This window comes from Cottoperca gobio, chromosome 13, assembly GCF_900634415.1.
Source record: "Cottoperca gobio chromosome 13, fCotGob3.1, whole genome shotgun sequence".
In the NCBI taxonomy this organism is placed as follows: Eukaryota; Metazoa; Chordata; class Actinopteri; order Perciformes; family Bovichtidae; genus Cottoperca; species Cottoperca gobio.
The window spans coordinates 14,976,986-14,997,433 of NC_041367.1; positions in this window are offsets into that span (position 1 = coordinate 14,976,986).

Here is a 20,448-nt window from a genome sequence, read left to right on the forward strand (position 1 = left end):
TTTAATTAGTGAGTTTTAGAAGTGCTGGTAGGAATATTGTGTTACCATTGGACAAAGCCAGGCTTCCTCCTGTTTCCAGTCTTAATGTTAAGCTAGGCTAACAAGCTACATGCATTAGCTTCAAATTTACTGTAGAGATATGAGAGTGGTATCAATCTTATCATAACTCTCAGCAAAAATAAATTAATAAGGGAAACGTTATTTCCCAAAATCTCAAATCAGTCCTTTTAAAGCGAGGGTATGTCACTTTTGCTAAACAGAAGGTAGGCTACTGTCCACAAACAGCAAGTATGGTAGCCTATAGGATATGGTAGCAAATGCTACATTTTAGCATTAGCTAAACAGTAGCCTACCATGCAATATCTATATAAAGTTAGCCACCATAAGCTACTGGCTATTTCAGACCAAGAAAAGCTGTAGCTGTTAAACTTGGGTTCAACTTTTCATTTGTCATTTCCTTGCAAACCAAAAGCAAGAAGTAGCTTAAACTGCTTTTCTTAATTTTTGTATAATTGTAGATCAAATATCTTTGAGTTTTGGGCTATTTCTGAAATCTTATGAACTAATAAAATGTTCAACCAGAAAATAATTATTGACTCATGAATACATGCAATCATTTTTATTTGCAGCCTCTTTTTTAGTTCAGGTCATTCAGTAACTTTTTTAGAAACTTAAAATACATTATATTATTGAAGCTTTTACTTTATAGTTGCTTAAATGTACAGATGAAAGCCTACTCAGATGCACTTTCTGAAAGAGGCTCACTGGAACTGCAGGCTCAAAAAAGACCTTGAGACATTCCTTTCAAAGAAAATGTTGCCATAATGCATTTATGCTTTTGCTAGTTGCAATAAATGCCAATTCTGCAATAAATCACAACACGACAATAATTTAATAGTAAAGAAAAGAACATACTACTTAGGTTTCAGTATTCATACGTTACAGGTGAAAGCCACACAGTTTGTCTGTAGTGTTGTTTTCATAGTGAGGCTCAATTGGTCTGGTGTGAAAAACAGCCCATAGCAACAAGTGTGTGAGACCTTCATTTAGAGATGAGAAGCACAAACCACGTAACTGTGACATCAGGCGCCATAGTGTGGTGCTGGTGCCCATATGGCTCGCTAAGACACTTGACTGCTCAAAAACTCATCTGTTTGATACACTGACATTCTTTTTTTATTCTCAGTAATTTCTTAAAGATGCACTCCACTGATTTTAAATGTAAAAGTGTTGCATCATGCAGAGTACTACCCATTTTATGAAAATGGAAGAAAAATAACCCTGATGATCGCCGCCCTAGTAGATTTGGTATTGGAGCCTTTCGTTCATGAGTAGATGCATGCTTCCTTCTGCGTGGTAATACGGTAGAAAGAAAAATAGTTCCTACAATAAGCTGCTCACAACAAAGTCTGTGGATTATCTTGAGTAACCGGGTCATGATTTCTGCAAAGAGACATTGCTGTTAAGTTTCTCAAATGGAGTTCTATTATATTGGAGAGAAGGCAGACATCTCTACAGCTATATATAATCAACCCACACCAAAACAATTGATAAATACTTCTACAGGTCAGAGGAAAAATGTGTATTTTGGCGAGCATTACAGAACAACAACAATAAGAATGATCAGCTACATCCAGACAAATCAATCGGACAACGTTGTAGCACCCCAATCCTTGTCAAGAATCATTGGTTTTGTTTTCCCATAAATGCTGCACAAACCAGTGGTAAACAATGTGCCAGCTAAAGCCACGTTTAAATACTACACCAGCTGATTTCACTGATAAAAAAAACCTTCAGTCAGAGTAAAGTCAGCGAACAGAGCGGTGCTGTTCGGTTGGCATTAAAACTTGAGTACTTATGGCTGCAGACGATAAACAAGAACAGAAGTTGGGCCTCAGTTTCATTACAGAGATTATGTGTCTAGATCAGCGCTGATGTAATGGAATGCATTACAATGTGATGTGATCAAAGAAGAATGACTGATTTTATGTTTCCCTTCAGTACAACCTACCATATGATCAATATCTAAGACAGTTTGTTCTGTTTCAGTGTCTTGCTTATTGACAAAAGCAGTACTAGTAGAGTGTGCAAAGTTTTCAGCTTGTGCTGAAGTTACGTGATGTCTGTAAGAGGAAATCTGCAGAAACAAGAGCATGCAGAGCCAGTAGAGCTGAGAAAGCAGACAAATTAAAGGACAAGTGACTGATGAATAATTTCTAGATACAGACAGAGGTCAAACTGGGTGAAATGAGACACTCTGGAGTTAACTCGAACACTTTGCCTAAATATAAAAAAACGCTTTTTGCAATTCCAACCTCTATGGTTTTGAAGCTAAAAGAAAAAGTCCATTTAACACATTAACATCCTGGGATTCACGTGCAGCTCTTTTTAGTGAGTGAAATAAAAAAGAAATCTGAGATTTTATTTTGCCTGTTTCACAGCAATAATGAATAATGTAAAAAAAAAAAGCAGGAAGTATCATGAGTTTTTTTTACTCACACTTTACAACAGCGGTGCGTCAGCGGTATGTCTGCTTTTTCACCGAACCGTCACTGATGTGTTAGACTCTTGTTTTTCCCATCAGCTTTTCCTCCCCCTCCACATAGCTACCTGCCTGCCTCTCTTTCATAGTGAAGCCTCTGGCTGACTTCATCCATCCTCCCACACAGAGCTGTAATTCATGGTCAGAGCACATTCATATTTAGAGCGCGCAGATAATTGACTGGAAGAAGAAACAGCAGGTTAAAACATTAAATTTGAACATTTAGATGAAAAAATGTTGGTGTGTGTCTGAACTGTGGCCTTAAAACTTACAAAGATAAATCAGATTGTAGATCAATTGTTTGTGGTTTGTTTTGTAGAAATGGTAATGTCACACCTTCTTCTAACTGATAACTTTATTATGTTGTAAAAGAAAATCCGGCTCTCTCTCGGACTGAAACATTAAGCATTCAAATCCAAAGATCCTTTTATTGCAATATCATTTTAATGTTATTGCAAATGGCTCCAGTGCTCCTTACATGTTCGGTCTGAAAAACATTTGAATAACCTGAATTGCACCGAATAGACTGTTTTTGTTTAGCTCAGGCCTGCTTTGTTCGCTCTCATTGATGTGATGAATGTTTGTGCGGTCCATGCAGATGCCTCATAGACTGTGAGATGACCAGTGGGCGGACTTAACACCGGCATAACAAGGAGGCAAATGACTCATACTCAAACATCAGGGATGTTGATAAAAAAAAAAAGGTGCCACAGTAATATGTTAATTGCAGCAACTGGACACATGGACCACTATAATTACGTAGTGTGTAGGTTGAAGTACATGCTGTTGTTGCCTGAGGGGAAGCAACTTTGAATACATCATTGCATGACAATCCTTGTTCTTCTACACTCATGACTGCTGTGTGTGTAGTGATGAAAAAAGGCGTCAGAATCACATAAAGTACAGATATGAGAATGAACACTTTCTTGCCTTATCTGCCTAGATCATCTCTTCTTTGTATATTGTTGAATGTCAATTTCCTTTGGAAGCTGCATAATTAAGATACACAGTGTGAATTCAATACAGGCAGGTACTTGCACAAAAGTGATGAAATAACGCAAATGTAAAATGCATCCTTGCTGAATGTTCCCTCTACATACATTTTTGTTTAGGCTCTATGTTCATATAGTTTTGGAGGATAATGAGATCTTTTTTTGACATAACTATAGAGCTACTTCCCCTACACTTCAAAACCAGGACAGATTGAGCCCACACTTAATATATATTAATTGTTATGTTACTTGCTAAGGGCATCTACATTGATTAAACTGTTTTATAAGCAGAGTCATCTATTCCTTCATTAAGATTTATATTGGTAATATTCATCACCAATATAAATGCTAATTTGAGATATGAGGCACAAGGACGTTGATGAGGAAACATGAAATCAAACACATCATTCTTTCTTCTCCTTTCATAACATACTGTATATTCTGCATTACGTCCGTTATACAGTGTTACATAACCGTTCACCATTATACAGTGACACGGTCTTGCACTGAGCTTTAAAGTAATAGTACTATGTGGAGAGCTTTGGGCCAAAATGTGATACCTGATGGATAGATGGAATAGATAGATAGTGATTGAAATTCTCTTGTTTTGAACATTATTGAGAAGCTAATCAGTCTTGAGTATTTAGATTGGACAATCCGATGTGCTCGTTGAGTCTTGTCACTCTGTTTGCTTTTATGCACTTCTACATTTTGACCACAAGAGAGAAACCTTTCTCTCTTTCTGTGTCTCTCTTTTTGTTTGTGGTGCCATCAGTGTTGGACATAAACCTCAATGCAAAGCTTCACAAGTCTTTCTAAAGCAGTCAGGCTTAAAATAAGAATTACAGTTCCAGTGAGTCATAGTTATAAAATGACAATAATCACAACATTTTGGAGCAGAAATACAACTGAATGCTTAATTGATTGATTCATGACTCAATAAGTTATTACCATGTAAACCACCGTTGACTTGGAATTTGTTTCGACGCGCACAAGAACTACAAACATATAATCACATAGTGTCCAAAAATACACATTGTAACAATTACAATACAGTAACACTACAATAAATACTACAGTGCAACCTTATGATTCATGCCCTTACAGTGACAAGTTTACGTGCATGTGCTTGTTTGTACAACCAGGGAAGAATTTATGATGCAGATTGCTTCAGGATAAGTGTTATTGTGGAAGAACACAATTGGTACACAAATGAGAATTTTGCAAAGCTGTGATTTAGCTTTTAATGTTAATGAGACAATTATTGTATGTTTTTTTGTGGCATCAGTAACTGACAGTTCTGTGTGACAATATATTTGCATATTAAATTGTTTATTCTTGTGTAAAAAGCCATAAACCTTAGTGTCAACAACAGTCGTTCAACCAGAAACATTTGTGTTCACATCTGAACATCTCCTGGATATAAATGTTCACTTGATGAGTGAGAAATAAGAAGGAAGGCATATTCAGATTAAAACAAGATACTGTTTGACTCAGAAAATAGATATATTCCATCTACATTAGTGAACGTAGTCCAAGTACATCAAACATTGTACCAATTTAAACAAATCGTCCAGCTTGTACATATGATGCCATGTACATAAAGCTTACATCACACCTTTGGACTAGCACTAAAATGTTGTAGTATTTACAATAAAATCTAATTATAAAGTGAAACAAAAAAGTTGAGTTTCCCAACACTAAAGGGAAACTATGCTATTGCACATTACTGATTGATCAGATTGGACATAAGACAACAATTCTGGATATGCGAACAAATTAAATAGTGTTTTTATTTCTCAATGTGTTCAGGGCCCGAGTGTTGGTTGCTGTGCGATAGTTTGCATGCAGACAGTCGGTGCTTTGTCCTTGGATAGGGCACCCAGAGGTGATTTGGTTCATAAATGATGGTGCCCGGTCTGCTTTGCTGCACCCGAGAACAGTTTGTTCTAATGGTTTCCTCTGAATGGAGTGCAGGTATGAAGGTTTGCATTGCAATACGGCAAGTTTATGAAGCAGTTTCACTCAGGTGTGGCATTGCTCATGTGCCATTAGGCTCATTAATAGAGCCTTTCTAAAGATTCGAAAGGTGAACATCAGTGGGAGGCAGACATAAGAATGCAACTGGTAAAAAAACAAAAGCAGGTATCAGAGAGGAAATAAATTATTGCCCCTCGTGCCTCAAAAAAAGCAAACATAAATAACGTAAATACCGTTCAGTTTTAAAGTCACCAGATCTTAGCAAACATCCTGCATGACTAAGTGAGGAGCGGGTTAAAGGTTGGCTGCCTTTCATGGGCCGCAATATTTTTATGACCTTGTCAGCACAGGCACCACTGGAAAAACATAAAAGTTTGCTCCTGGCAAAACTGAACTTGATTCTTAAATAAAAAAAAAATCAGCGTACATTCAGGTGTTTTGCAGTAGTATATGGCTGAATCAGCCTCATTGTCAATAAGAAAACGTGGTTTCGGTTGACCTAAAGTCAGCAGTCCTGTCTCTCACTCCCGCAAACCATCTTATCTGAGCCAAACCCTTTATGAACCATCACCTCGTAATCCTGCACCTTTACTGCTCTCGCTGTGTGCTGCTGTCAAGGATAAGGTAATCAGCTTATCATAAAGACATGATTTATAAAACAATAAGGGCATCTCAGTGATTCAGACCTTCTTTGATATCTTCCAAAGAAACTGTCTTGGTTTCCACTTCCCACCTGATGAAGAAATATTAAGACACAAGATTTTCTTTCACTCAATCGACTTTGTATTTTATATCACAACAGTTTAAAACCAAACTTCAGCGTGTTTCCCATCCTGTTCAGTTACCTGAACGAGCAGCGTAAGGAAGGAGAGGGAGACTTGTTTCGATACTTTCTTCCCTTATCTCAGATCATATCCCAGCTCTGAAGGCATGTGATGTTGTGCAATAGGGCCATAAAGCAGGGCAACTCTTTATGAGAGGGACTGTGAAACTTCAGCTTCACTGACTGGCTCTGAGGCTGCCGGGGGGCTCCTGCACTACCTACATGCACGACAAAAAAAAATGTTTGTTATAACACAACATTGTGTCCTCATATTAAAATCTTCATGTGAGACTATCTATTGGACAAAAATACCTGTTTCAGTTATTTTACTGGAGCAAATGTCTGTATCTTAAAGGGAAGACAGAATGAAGAATTAAGAAAGTTACAGAAAAAGTTGAATTTGAAAAGATATTAAACAACTTGCATGCACAAAAACTGAAGTTATCAAGCGCCAACATTGCATTAAGTTCTTTGTTAAGATGGGCTTTTATTGTTTTCTTGCACAGTTTCTTTCCTTCAAAACTACATTCTTTAACACTTTTGTAACGTACTTTGAGTTTGATTTCTTTCTAAAACACTGAGTCTCATAAAGAATATTCAATATTGAAATGGATAATATTCATTTTCTACATGAAAATCTTGAATCAGTGTAAGTATTTTGGTCCCCAAGCTCAAACTTTTCACACACTGGAGATGTTTCACAGCTCCGGTCACAGTACAGGTTTAAACCAGGTGAGATAGAGCTAATCCTCAGTGCAAAGCAGTGCAGGAGCTGTCAGACAGTTCTAACTGATGGGGCTAGTTTGCCCTGACAGAATTTTAAAGGTGTTATAAAAGTGACTTTTTATTTGATTGCTGTTGGGTGTTGCTGGCCCTGACTCCATTCAAGGTCTGTTTGAAGACAACAAAAACCAAAGGACATGGGGAGGAATGTCTGTGTGTGTGGGGGGTCATGCAGGGGGTTTGGTCAGGGAGTTCGGTGGTAGGGGGGGGGGGGGGGGTTGGGGAAGTCACACAGGTAGGGGACACTGATACAGGCGGTGGGACTGTGCAGTCACCATGTCTCAATCTACAAACCCACCCTGCATGACTGGTCTTGGGCAACAGCTAATGGCCCCCAATTACAGTTTCTCTGTCCTCCAGAAAGCAGCCAGTGTGGCGTGACCCTCTGAAATGAGTCTTCCTCACAAATGTATGGCAACCACATACATGTTTGGGGAGTGAGGAGGCTTGATTACATGTTCATTTTCATATTTTTGACACACTGATTCTTGCTTTACATCTTTTCTGCTCACTTATAATAACACCCGTCTGTTTCCTGTCCGGTCTTAGAGATCATTCGGCAGCATGTTGAAATCTGGATGAAGTAAGCGAGGGTGGGAAAAGAGCAGAGAGAGAGGGTCTGAGGTGGAAAGGTCAAACTGATGTTTCACCGTGAAGCCAGAGAGGGACATTTCTTTCCGACAGGATGACTCCTGTGGTCGGGGTTAATGTGGTGTTGGAGGGACAGAGATGTGCGGATGAATTAATTTTAGGGATGAGCAGAGGAGCGTGGAGACAGAGGTCCAGAGTCCAACCACTGGCGGTGGAGCGTTGGAGCGGTGGAAGGAGTGGGGGGGGGTGGGTGGTGCATGGTTGACTGTTGATTCCTAACCTTTCTGGCTCATATAAAGAAAGCCTTACTCAAATATCTTGACAACTATGAGACTGATTTCCATCTGGACGATTTGTGACAACTTTGCGTTTTATTTAGCGCCATCATCTGTCTGACACTTGGTGGTTTATGACCACATATGTGCAAAACGAATGACTTTCTTATCAGCCTCAGCTATACTGTTAGCATTTAGCTTAGAGCTAAATGCTAACATTATAGCTGAGGCTGATATAGGCTGATGATTGCCTATAGCTATGCCTATAAATAAAGTCAGATCTGCTAGCGTAGCTGTCGACTCCTAATCTTGATTCCTTTTAGATTTTTCTTATGAATAATTTTTTAAGGCCTGAAGAGGTGAAAGTACAGCTTCTTTCACTAGAAATAAACGTACAATTTGGAGGAAAAATTGGGAACCACCAAAGTTATTATGCATCTTCTGCAGAATAATTTGCAGGATCTCATCATAAATGACCCAAATAACATAAACAGGATATAAAGCTGCGTTTCGGTGAATAGTGAGTCATGTCAGATGACTATACAAAGAAGGTTACTGTAGGTGCTTTAAGCAATCACAGGGGGACAAGACAGATGCCATGGTTGACTGAGTGTGAAGCTTTTCTCTTTACTCGTGAAATAATAGATAACTGGGTTCCATATTAGGTGGCACAGGGCCAAAATGTTAATTGTTCAAAAGCTGAGTAGAGTCAAAGGAGCTCCTGTGAGACCTCTCCTATCAAAGTTCATGTTTACAGTAAAAAAAGATTATAAACTCACAGAAAGATTGGAGCTCAGCATGACAAGATGTTCATGACCACAGATGACGTTCAGATGTTTGTGCCACTGGTGGATGGCAGGTATTTTATAATATTCAGCTTTTTGAAGAAGCAGTTATCTGTAGATATATCTCTCCTCACTTTATAAGTTAAAACACACAGAATGACTTGATTTCTCTCATATCAAACTTCCAGAGAGGATGAGATGAGTAGCTCTCTTGACAATGATCCCATTTAGCTCGCTGACAGCGAAGCCACACCAACATTGATCGGTGTATGAGGTAAAAGGAAATGTGCTGATTCCTCGCACACTCGGTTACACATTAACTGTTAACAAAAAAAAGAAATAAAAAGAGCTTATAGACTTGGACAGATAACCTGCTACTGCCTCTGTCAGACCAGGCAAATACATTGCTGACAGAAAAAATTGTCTTGACACTAAAGTTCATTGTTGCTACCGTCACATTTTCGTGTTATTGGTGCGTTTATGACCAAAATAAAGATCTATGAGTGTCGGATAGTGGAAGGAAAGTAAGAGGAGATTTCACTCATAAATTTAAGTACAAGTAGCAATACCACAGTGCAGAAATACTCCATACTCCAAGTAAAAGTCATTACTTAAGTAGAAGTATCAACAAAATATAATGATAGTATCAAAAGTACTTTTTAAGCAGCACGATTAAAGAGGATAAATAGACACATTGACTTTTACTTTAAAACCTGTCACTACTAATAGCCTCTGGTGAGTCTAAATAACATTAATAAATAATCATTTAAATTGTAATTTATGTTATTAATAGCCATTAATTACATTTTAATACAGGTAATTTGAAGTATGTTTTAATTTATTTTATCTTTATATTGTTATTCTTTATGAGATAATTTTATGATTTGTTTGTCACTACAACTGTAGTTTTCTAATTTTCAACTCTTGTCCCTAGTTTTAGGGCTTTTATATGTGCAGTGTGGTTAACATATATAGCTTTTAATATCATAAAACCACAATACACTACAAATATAGAAATGCTATAAAATGCACATAATACACATACCAGAATACAATAATACACATACACCGATACACTTTTGTTATTTACAGTAACTTTGTTTAAAATGGGTACAACTCTGGTTTGCTTTTAGCAACACTTAACAGTTTAACGCTTCGTCTTTGCTGTGAAGGATTTTATATCTTTAATTAATTTGAGTTAATTTCAGCTGGTGATGTGTTTGAGAGTTGACAGCCAACAATGTAGTATTTTAAAGTTGCCGTTCGCCATGCTCCTAGTTACTCTGTTACCGTCTTGTTCTTGGATGTATCTGGAAAGAGGCCTAAGGCTAGACAGTTAATACATTTGAAAACTTTGAGATTTGAGAAAACAAAAATGAGTAAAGCTCTCAAAGTTAATCAGATTGTGTCTTTTTAGTATGCGATGGTGATGCCACTTAAATACATGTTTTGAGCTGTTATAGAGGGTCCAGTGCCTGGCAACTTAAAACGTAAAATAAAGTTTAATAAAGGCATTCGTTACAACTTTTAAACTTGTGTGTATGAAGTTTGTAGTAAGTACATTTATTAAAAAGTTATAGCAAGGATTTTAATGTTGTAGCTGGTCAGAGTAGAGCTAATTTTAACTATGTTTCATAATGCTGTTTATTTTATAGTAATGCATATTTTAATGTAGTGCAGTAAAAAGGACCATTTATTTTCCTCAGAAATGTAATTGTGTGAAGTAAAGTCTAAAGTAGCCGAAAAAACAATCAAGTAAAGTACGAGTAGCTCAAAATAAAGTAAAGAACTTGAGTAAATGTGCTTTGTTACTTTACACCACTGAAAACAGATTGTTGAGAATCAGGATTTAATACACATCTCCACTTCTCCTCATTTCATGTGGAGTGTAACACATGAAATGATCAAATAAAAGTGGATTGTGTTTTTTGGAAATGCGATTAGAGGCCAGTGACTTTTGTGTCTTGGCTCATGTTGTGTAATTCTGTGTTATGCAGGCTTGGACGTCCTGCAGGTTTCAGTCCGAACGTTCCGCCTCTCGTGGCTGCTAACGGCAGGTGTGCGTGCCTCTGCATTAATCAGGGTGTTGTGAACCTGCCGTTTAATGGCAAAGGAAGCCGAGCAGGTAATTACTTTTGAATCTCTAATTGCGCAGACAAGGAGAAAGAAAAACACAGGGCAGGAAGGCACCCATGGACAGACACCAAAATCAGATGAAACCTACTGCTGACTCCTGTGTTGTCCCTGTGTGTCCCACTGAGCTGGTCTAAAACATCAGGACTCTTTAAACACTGGGCAATCAATACAGGTGTGAGAGACTGAATCTATTCAAGCTGGTGTTTGTAGTAAAATAATTTTGTTTGACTTTGAGAAGTTCTACTTCCAGTTGCCAGTTCATGAGGTATTTTTAGCCTAACTAATGCAGTCTAATACAAGGCCCTGTGGCAGTCATTCATACCTTCATGAAGGTTATACTCATTGGTTGAAAGTAACTACTCAAGTACTGTACTTAAGTTAACCTTTGTGATGCGTCTTTTTTACTTGAGTATTTCCATTCTATAATACTTTATACCTCTACAGTAAAGAGGCAAATATTGTACTTTTTACCAGATTACATTTGTCTGACAGCTATAGTTACTATATCGCAGATTTTACATACAAAACATATCATTATTTTATAGAATATGATGCATTGATAACAATTGTGGAAAGATTGTGACCAACTGCAACACTAAGTGCAAGTTGATTTTGGTTATCTTTTGCTGAATCTTTATGCATTCTTTCTTTTTTTTGTCTTTTTCTATAAAGTCTGACTTATGCTATACAATCTGTAAAGCCCACTGAGACAAATGTGTAATTTGTGATATTGGACTATGTAAATTAATTTGATTTGATTTGATTTTCTGTCACTTTAAGCATGAAAATATAAGAAAAAAAATATTTTTTTTATTCACTCAAAATATTATAATGGGACAGTTCAAGGTTGTATTGTTTCCCTTTTTTTCACACAAATGCAGCAGCACAACGTAAAAAAAAACATTATAGTACACAACACATAACATAACAATACAATACAATAACTTTATCTGAACCCGTCTTTCATTGAAAGTCTTTGTATGCCTGTAAATCACTGAAAATATTAATAATTCATAACTTTAAAACTCTCAAACGACATAAATTAGATACTGTGTATAGGCCCTATATCAGCACTTGTAAGTGGCATTCTCATTTCTAATTACATAAATAAGACGTCCATGGCAAATTTCAGTCTCCTAGGGCGAAAACTGTGACCGCCAAAGGTGGGGACATTTTTTGTGGATAGACCTACCGACCGACGGAGCGGGTTGTAGAGCTGCTGGTCACAACTAATAAGGTTATAAACAACAAAAACAATCAAAATAACATTATATAATAACGTACATCTCACAAGTGCTATTCGTTTAACGAGTACATTAACTTTTGATACTAAGTACATGCATTGTGCTGATGTACTTTTACTTTAAGTGTGATTTTGAATGCATGACTTTTCCTTTTCATGGAGTATTTTTACATTGTAGTACTTGTACTTTTACTCCAGTGAAGTAGCTGACTACTTCTTCCATCACTGCTCTTTGGTAGAACCTCTCACAGCTCATACATATGCTACATACCACAAAGCTTGTGAACCACTGTTTTAGTACGTTGTTGCCTTAATGAGTCCAATTTGAAAAGTTTTTCTATCTTGCAAAGCACAACAAAGAGTTCACACAGCATTTGGATGTTAACGAGCACAAAGCAAACATCTGATAACTGCATTCCAGCCCCGTTTCCAAATGCACTGCTAAATAAAGAGACCCCTTATCGCATGCCATAATTCGTCACAAACTCTTCCTTGTAGGCGTGTGTTTGACTTCCTGCTGAGTACAGCAGGTAACGGCATGGATCTGATTCACTCATGTTCTTTTCTTCTGTGATTTATTGCACGGTTACACACCTTACATGGATCTGGCACAGTTTGTCTTCTCAAATTAAGGTCAGGGGTGATATGTGTGTCTGTGTTTGAACTTTATTGTTATATGCTACAGGCACACACTGTGTGGCCAGGGCGAGTCTCTCAAATAACAATAACAATCAAATATAAGTTGATAGATTGAATACAACATGGCAGAAAAGGATCAAAACATCATGAACAGCAACAGTTTTGCAGGTGCATGCATGGCAGTGGGTCAGTCGTACCTGCATGATGTCCGGTCGTTCACTAGGGGACAGCAGTGAGTTCAACAAGAGGTTCAGAGGAGCTTCACATCCTGCAGCTAATCTTTAGCTCTTAAACAAAAGGAGTCCTATGTTTCTATGCCTTCACCACAGGGTTATGCAAAATGAACAACTGGTATAGAACTGGAGCACATGAGCCAGTGTCAGAGTCATGCAAATCCCCCCAGAGTTGACCAGTTCAACAATTACTCATAGATAACCAGGGAACAAAATGTGGATGATGGAACATCTCTACAGTGTACAGGCAGTTGTGCTTTCACGAAGGAGCAAATAGATGAACTAATAGAACTTTTGTTTCAAATAAGTGAAATGAATAACAGAAACCTTGTGTGCTAAGAGCCTTTTAGAAGGTTTGCTTCACACATTTTGAGTTGGTGTTCGCTCCAATAAATGTGTGAAATCAACTAATGTCTTTCTGTCCCAGTCAAGAGCTAATCCTTTATTATATCTAACAGACTTATTGATTAAAATCACATCTATTTTAACCTAAAAAAACAACGATGTGGTCATCCTGTCAGTCGGACTGCAGTTTTCTTTTCATGCCTCAGTGTGCCTGTGTTCTTTTTTTTGGCTCATTTACTTTCCTTGGAGTCAATCTGTTTTACTGTGACGCTGCTGTCGACCTCGTTGCCCAGTGGTCAAGAAAATTCACATTAACATCTAACATTTTTGGGGATTTGGGGAAAGAATTCAACAAATTAATCACAAAAAAAATAAAAGCAATATAAAAGTGTTTTATATTTAAGCACAGAGATATATTACAGCGTTATATATATACAAACTATTAATATTTGAAAATATTGAGATGTAACACCCACATAGGAAGCTTTAATATCTTCGAATTTAAAAAAGGTCTGATAAATAAAATAAATCATGATGTCTATCGAGACAAACATATTTCTTGTACACTATAGACAGTTGTGCGTCTGTGGTGCTCAAAAGGCCCAGTGGGACACACACAGGTGTACATAATTAAATTAAACAAAGGCTGAATTCCATTTAGCGGCTTTAGTTTCAGGGCCCTGGTATGTTGTGATGGATTACTGGAACACTTGAATAGAACACTGTTAATGCTTTTCCTACTATGACAAGTCAAAATATCAGCAGATGATTGGTATCAAAAGAGACATTTTCTTACTATATCTCTAACAGAATATTTAGTGTTGCATTTGTTTTGTCAAAATGTCTCTATGTCTTAAACTGTTACTGTGTTTGAGTAATGGTGTGCTGGCTTTATCATTGTTTTCTTTAATTCGGACATATGATGAGCAGATTTTCTTTCTGTTTTCACCTGATGCCATAGAGATAGCAGGTCCGCCCCTGCACCCTGACAAAGTGGCTGTTGCTTCGATCCCTGAGTCAATATTGACCACCAGCCAGCAGGAGAGAGAAGCAGCAGCAGCAGCGGCAGCAGCAGCTGGGAGAAGGACAGCCAGGAGATCATCATCAACTACACACACACACACACACACACACACACACACACACACACACACACACACACACACACACACACACACACACACTTATGAAACCATAAAAAAACATCAGCACACTGTCAATATGATGTGAGTATTGACTATTTATCCTCTCTTAAATACATTTTCATACATCACAGCATTTGTATCCCAAGAAACAGTTTCATATTGTATTTATATGTGTACACATTTATTCGGATACTTGTTAGGATTAGGTTTCGTCGTGGTCTCTTAGTTTTAAGTTTGCAATTGATTTGTGCAGATTGTGCAACAGACTAAACTATTAATTATAAAGATTCATATTAATTCAACCTCGGAGATGAAATGCTCATTGTCAGAACTAAAAACCTTTAAACACAAATTTACACAGTATCATTCAATATATTACTGAATATCTGATTTATTTATCCTAATAATATAAGAGATCCTCCTCTACTTTCTGGTTCATGCTAACAGGAGGCTCCAGTGCTAATGCTCCTGTGTATTTTTCTGGGAGAGAAATTTCTGAATTTGAGCAGCCCATATATTCATAGTCGACATGTGCACGCTGTGCAGTCGCTGTCAGTGTTGGCAGATTCGATCCACCCCATTCTGGTACTATGATTGAGACTAACAGGTCTCTAAATTAATTTGGTTTAGCTAAAAAAGAAAATCCTATTCCAATCAATATTCTGTAAAAACTCTTTTCCTGATGGTAATCTGCCAGATTTTGATTTAGTTGTTATTGTTGTAAAATAGAAGACCGGAGGTGATAAGACCAATTATTTTAGTTCTAGAAAGTTTTTTGTCAGTCCAATCTGGCAACACTAGTTGCTACTTTAGAGACTTTGATTATTCTGTCAGGGTCTGATTGTTTTATTTTTTCATCACTGCAGGTCATTTTTGCTGAAGCCAGAAACTCACTCACCTGATCTAATGATTCAGATCCAGATTTTTAGAGCAGAAATGCTTATGTTTGCCTTCAAAAGGCATTTAGAGCCCTGCTGGTTCTGTAACTGAACTGCATACTATAGGTGTCATGACCTTTGCAACATCAAAAATCTCCTTCCTATTTCTTCAGATAGTAGAAGTTTTGAAATCCCATCGTTAGCCACTTGTACAATGAATGTAAAAAGAGGACTTTCTCTGGCAGGATACATCAGCTTGGCTCAGTTACAGTAAAAGTTTGGGAGTATCAGACTGCTGACTGTTGGGGAGGGGGCAGGGGGCGTATGATGCCAGGGGTCGTGCTGCCCTGACGAACAATATGCTGCATCATATTTTTTTCTCTCATGTCTGAAAACACAAGCTCCACAGAATGGAAATTCCCTGTAAATCTGTTGTGTTTGTTTGGTGTTTCTTATCAGCTGCTTTGTCATTGCAAGAAAATACTTTAAAAACAATACTATACAAGAGAGAAGTAAAGACGTAATCAAACAACCCTGGAACCAAGGAACCAGTGACGAAGCCAAAACCTCAAAGCTGCTCTGATCTGACATGATTTAACAAAAGAAAAAAGGAGGAAAAACTCAATCCCTGACTACACACACACCTTTCGCATGAAGAGCAAACATAGTTAAAGAGACTTTCAAGTCTTGAGTTTGATTCAAACCCACAGAAACACACACACACACACACACACACACACACACACACACACACACACACACACACACACACACACACACACACACACACCCTGCTGCAGTGTGTGTTGACACACTTTGAGACACACCGCCAGCGCTACAGACTGGCAGGTCTCCCCAGTTCTCCCAGTGAAGGATCATCCACAGGTCATGTTTATGAATTGGGAGGAGTGAATGGATGCCAGTGCTTTCCATCACTTTCCTTTTTTTTTTTTTATATACCCACTTCTATCAGTCATCTGCAAACTAAAATGTCCTCTCTCTCTGTGCAGCCATCTTCCTGTGATTCATGGGTAGTGACAACATCTTATTACACTGATAGAGATCAAAGCAGCAGCTCAATCCAATAAAGAGAAACTGTGATGCAATCAAAGCCCAAGTGGAAAAGTCTGATCACTGATGGATTTATAACTGAGAAACCTTAACAACTAGTGATTATCATTAAAATAGCCAGAGGATTTGCATGATTAATGACGTTTTGTGTGAGGAGTTGACAAGAACAGATGAGAATTGGGATCTTCAGACTCTTATCTTTTAGTTTTATAATCTTGGTTCTCCTTAGAGGAGTGTTTTTTTCTTGCTGACACTTCCTGGTTACGTCAACTGAGACAATGTTCCAGCAAAAAATTGGCCAAAACTAACAAAACGAAACGATCTGCCAGTCAGCCGCCCTACAGCTCTCTAATCAATACATTATATCTTTTTTGATTAAGTTTGTTCAAAAACTGAGATGTAAATTTGCACTATTTCTTTACCGCAAGCTGTGACCTTCTGAAGTTTTGTCATCACTGAGAGGTTGTGGCTACTTTCCATTAACACTGTTAATATATTTTATCATTATGTTGCTTATTACTTTGTTTTTCTTAATTTTGTTATCTACATTTTCCGACTGGGACTAGTTTGTTGTGTGTTGTATTCATCTGCTGGGCATCAGTCTGCTGTATCCTGTCTGCATGGTGGGCTACTTTGACTACTATTGAGCTGCATTCAAACCCAATTAATACGTTTGTTTTTGTTGGTAAAAATGTGTTTTCTTGTTTTTATTTTAGAAAGGGATTCTAATTACCACCACAAAAGTTTCCATGGCGAGATTGGTCAGGTGTAATTTGTTGTTTTCGCCACAACAGGTAGTAATGGAACCTTTGCTAGCTTAATTGTTTCTCATGTAGCTTCATCTCTGCGGTGTTGCTTGCTAACCAGCAGTTAGCTAAATTACTTTTTTAGTTAACTAAAAAACATGTTACCATGAAATTGGCTGAAACATACAACAAGCCATTTTTACACACCGTTTCACAGATCCAACAAACCAGAAATGTGTTGATGAGTGAGTTTTAAATGTGCTAGTAGGCGAAAATGGTAGCCTACCCTTTGACTGAACCAAGCTAGCTGTTTCCACTTTTCCAGTCTTTGTGCTTAGCTAAGCTAATCGGCTGCTGGCTGTACCTTTGGTATCTTCTAATCTAATTCCGGGCATAAAAGTAAATTACTTATTTCCCAAATTGTCAAACAATTTATTTTAGTCAAACATAAAATTGTGAACAAAATTCCGAAAGGACTTTATCATGTATTCATCTTTATTCAGAAACAGATAACAGCAGGATTGACAGCAAGCAGTCGTCTCCGGTGTCTGAGTGGAGAACATGAGCGGTCGCAGAGTTCAGATTGAGGGTAAGGTCCAGCTCAGTCTGTGGAACGGTACATGGCCACTGGTTCCTGAATCTCACACACACTTCATGTAGACTTTACCCTTTTTTATTTCAGTCACTTTCCAAATGTTCCGCTCTGTGCACCAACTAGGCCGTGGGGTGAGGAGCTTGAGGTCGTGAGAGGTCAGTGGAGACACCGAAAAGCAAGCACACCTTGAGCCAACATCAGTAACTCACAGTGTCCCTGAAGCTAAAGTATGTCACACAGAACAGGCTGGCTGGATTCAGGTTCAGAGTGTGATCATATCCAGCCAAAGATTGTAGGAAAACGATGCATTTTAAATTAGTGTATTGCAGATACAAATTATAATTATAATTGCTTTCTATTTCCATCATGTTATTCTTTTAGTGTGAGGATGTGTCCCACACATTACTGACTGATTAATTTACAAAGAGAACAAACAAATGTCATATTCCCCTGTTTTGCAAAAACAAATTCAGAGTTAGATAAATTGTTATCTTTGCATTACTTTAATGTCTACACCTACCTACCCTCCAATTCCAACTGCTATGAGACAGGCCATTTCAGGCCCAATTCTTTTTGAGGCCTTCAGCACAGCAGGTGTGATAACTAACCCCCAAAGATAAAAAGTCAAATCTAAAATCTAATAAAGTGATAAAGTTCATTATTGAGCTCAGAAACTACCAGTCTCAACTTTTAAGCCAACATGGATGAGAAATCCATAAATGTGACATTTAAGGACTTGTTTGGGGATTACTAGTGTTTTGGTGAAATACTTAAAGTTACAATCTCAAAGATCTCCATCTTTTCTCTCTTTTCCAGCACATAATCAGTATTTGCAGGTGTATTTTTGGATTCACTGTTCAGAGATACAAACAGTGTTGGGAAATCCCTGGACCATTGGCTCGATCACCATTGTGTTACTGCATTCGGCGATAGATAGTGACTTAAAATACATTTATTTAAATGAAAGGTTTTAAGATTATTACTGTAAATTATGAAAAAATTAACACAAAATGAGTTCGCATTTTCATGTGATTTGGCTGCCCACTCCTATTTCAAGCAGTCGCTCAGGTCACACAAATGTTTTGGTTTGTGAAACTATTAACAAGCAATGCTTAATGTCCCTAATCCCTCATCACAGGTTATTATGTATACAAGTTGTGAGCAGTATTACTAGTTTGTACAGCTCTGAAGAGGTAAACCCTCATATTTATCTTGTGATCCTTTTGCCAGGCTCCAGAATGCGACCAAATGCTCTCATATGAATGCGCATAAAATTTGCGAATGCGCATAAAATTTAAGTGCAAAACTAGTGCAAGCATTTGTTTTGGAAGCAAGTGAAAGACAGATGTAATTTGGTCATAATTAGTTTTACTGAATTCAGTGGTGTAGCCCCTCAACTTCATACAAAAAACTGTCGATTGTCTGGTGCATGATGGTCATCACAGAAAGCTTTGCGATGGTTTCTGCTTGACAAATGCAGCTGACATTAGCTACATTCAGCTAATATTAGCCAAAGCCTACTTTCTTTTAGCCACAAACGTAAATTCATATATTGATGTAAAACTACATCTCGCAATCAGTGTGTCAGCTGTACACATTTTGCAGCGGCAGCTCACGAAGTATGACAGCTACAGTAGCTACAAAAACAATGTAGCTACTGTACAGCGGGCAAGTGTGTCAAACCTGTTTAACGGCAGCAACAGTAGTTTTGCTGATTAGGGTTGATAAGGGATTATCAAACTTTCTGTTGCTGATGCTAAGGTAAAAAATAAAATTCTCTAAAGAAAAATATCCTCCTGCTTCCTTTTATCTGGCTAACTACTCACTGCAAAACTTTGCCGTTGAAAGTGTAAACATAGGCTCTTCCGGTCTGGGTGCCGTATATCGTTTTGCCTGATGTAGCGGGGAATCAGACTTGGGGAGAGTCATTAGTAATAACCAGATAGAAAAAGCCAATCTTCTCGTTGATGGTCGTGTTTGCTTATGTAGGTCATATAGACGCATCCATATGAAATTGAGACTGTTTCATAACCAGTTAAAAACTCCTTGTAGTAACAATAAAATCATTGGCGTGTTGGTCTGACACAAGTTCTCAGGTGTACGGACAGGTATGGTTACAGGAAACAGGTAGACCGTCCCGGCCCCGGATGGTCCTTGTCCACCCCAGTTACTCAACCCGTGTGTCACAGACCTGTGTGAAAACGTTAATGGGCAATGCGTGTTCCACGTCGCGCTCCAGTGCTCAGGTCGATTTCACAACAGACGTGACGGTCTGTCTACTGGATAAACTGGTTTTTGCTGCTTGTTATTATTTGTCGTTAATGGTTGACAGATATTAAATGGAAACATGTGAAAGTGCCAAAAAAATGTACGCCAAAGTGTTGTCACCCAGACGTGGCAAGGCGAATGCTTTTGTGTGTGTGTGTGTGTGTGTGTGTGTGTGTGTGTGTGTGTGTGTGTGTGTGCGTGCGTGCGTGCGTGTGTGTGTGTGTGTAGGCCTCTGTCTGTAAATACTTGTTTAGTTAGTTCCTCTCAGATATAACATGATTTTTTATAGTTTTGGGCTAAGATTTATAGATCTCATGGGAAAAGTTCCAGTGTCGGACAACAAATGGCCCCATTTATTCTGTTATTAAGAAACTCCAT